The sequence below is a fragment of the Lycium ferocissimum genome, chromosome 6 (assembly GCF_029784015.1).
Source record: "Lycium ferocissimum isolate CSIRO_LF1 chromosome 6, AGI_CSIRO_Lferr_CH_V1, whole genome shotgun sequence".
Lineage (NCBI taxonomy): Eukaryota > Viridiplantae > Streptophyta > Magnoliopsida > Solanales > Solanaceae > Lycium > Lycium ferocissimum.
The window spans coordinates 18,659,042-18,661,719 of NC_081347.1; positions in this window are offsets into that span (position 1 = coordinate 18,659,042).

Here is a 2,678-nt window from a genome sequence, read left to right on the forward strand (position 1 = left end):
TTTGTCGTGTGTGGCCATGGTTGTTAATGTTATTGTTGTATCCCTATGAGGTGATATATTTTAGGTTGTTGTGACAAGATGGTAGTGCCATATTACAGGGGAAACTCTGGCGAAATTTTTGTAGAATCCCCAAGAGCCTAACATTCGAGGACGAATGTTCCTAAGGGGGGAAGAATGTTACATCTCGGAGATTTTGGATTGTTGCATTGTGAGTAGGCTAACGCGAGCTTAAGGTGAACATGAAGACCTTATGGGAGTAAGGAGAATATTTGATAACTTTAAGCACGTACCATAAGATTTCAAAGTCATATGAATTGGCGAAACTAAGTTCGTCGAAGGAAGTGAAATGTAAGTCATGTTTAGGAAGGATTTGCAACAATCGAGCTATAAATTGTTTAGCAATGTCTTGAGGGGGAGATATAGGGCCCCTTAGATAATTAGTGAAGTGTTATCAAGTGCCAATAAGATTCCATAAGAATTGGAGGTTGAACGAATCGACGAGGGTAAGTTTAAGGGGGAGATATAGGGCCCCTTAAACTCGAAGACATCAATTAACCGCATCGGTCATCCTTTTACTGGACGCCATGATATAATGTCCCCATAGTCCAAACACGACTTGATAACCCATATTACCTCACCTCAAGTCTTACGAACCTTAACCCCTGAACCCGATAGCAAGATGTCTCGTTGTAATCTTTTAGTTCTCGTATTCTATCTCAATTACTCTATCACTATCAACTAACACACTCAAATCCACTCGATCCTCTAAACCATTCATTCCTCTGAGCTGAATGAACCACAAACAATATCAATACCTCTCCTCAAATCAAAGTGTAGTGACCAGTAACTCCTCAACTCCTTAACTCATCGTATATGTCCATATTTGAAGTCACTTCCATCAGCCGATTACTAACTTCTCAGGAGTCTTCAAAGCATTTCAATTTTACCGATGAAACGATGTGCCCATAGCATTCACTCAATAACCGAGTAGCCTTTTAACATCAACTAGCCAATTTTTTTTGAACCAGTCCATAACCTTATCCTGACAACCATGTCAGATACCAATTTTCTTCCTTCCCAATCTCTCAAAAGATATAGGGCCCCTTAGATAATTAGTGAAGTGTTATCAAGTGCCAATAAGATTCCATAAGAATTGGAGGTTGAACGAATCGACGAGGGTAAGTTTAAGGGGGAGATATAGGGCCCTTAAACTCGAAGACATCAATTAACCGCATCGGTCATCCTTTTTGGACGCCATGATATAATGTCCCCATAGTCCAAACACGACTTGATAACCCATATTACCTCACCTCAAGTCTTACGAACCTTAACCCCTGAACCCGATAGCAAGATGTCTCTCGTTGTAATCTTTTAGTTCTCGTATTCTATCTCAATTACTCTATCACTATCAACTAACACACTCAAATCCACTCGATCCTCTAAACCATTCATTCCTCCGATTTGAATGAACCACAAACAATATCAATACCTCTCCTCAAATCAAAGTGTAGTGACCAGTAACTCCTCAACTCCTTAACTCATCGTATATGTCCATATTTGAAGTCACTTCCATCAGCCGATTACTAACTTCTCAGGAGTCTTCAAAGCAGTCAATTTACCGATGAAACGATGTGCCCATAGCATTCACTCAATAACCGAGTAGCCTTTTAACATCAACTAGCCAATTTTTTTTGAACCAGTCCATAACCTTATCCTGACAACCATGTCAGATACCAATTTTCTTCCTTCCCAATCTCTCAAAAAATACGAATGTCCAAGATATTCTATGAAGTCTCACTTCGCTATGCGCTTTCCACAAAAGTCTTCCTTCATGTCCTTATTATTAACTCCTTTTCTTTATTACCCGTGATCACAATATGTTGTCCACATTCGATGTCATCACCAAACTTACACTTGTTCTCACATACCGAAGTCTAATACTCTACCGTTGCTGAATTGTCGACCCGCCATTGGTTCACCGGTGTCACGTGCACCATCATAAAGCCTTGATGAAGCTAAAGTCAAACCGATCATATCATCGAGCAACCCATTATTGTTTAGCCATAAATGCACTTGTCACTTTCGAGCAATCTAATGCTGAAACATGGAAACCTTGTAGCCCTTTGAACTATCTTCCCATTTCTCACAAACTTTCACAATAAATGAGTCCAATCGCGAATCCACACAGCAACCGAGTCTAATCGCTACTCTACACAATCAAAACCTCATGCCATAACTAGTGACTGAACTTGATCAATTTCCCGAATCAGGATAACACATCTCACACCAAACTACAATACATCATAGATCAACCATTCATATAAGAATTTAACGATGAGTTTCCACCCTCTGTGGGTGATTAAGATAAGAAAGTTCAGATACCAATTGAAATCGATTAGATACCAATTTGAATGAAGTCGCACGAGAGAATGAAAGAATTGGAAGTTTCCTCAATGTCTTATAACATCTCACAGATAAGTACAGAGCTCATCATATAGATCCACGAGACTCTACCAGACACGCTCTTGTTTTATAGACCGGGTAACCTAGGGCTCTGATACCAACTTGTCATGACCTAATTTTACTAAGTCATGCGGGTACCTAGCTTTCCCACCTCGATAGGCGAACCCTTAACTCAATATTCACAAATAATAGAAAATAGTGAAAGGAGTAAAATA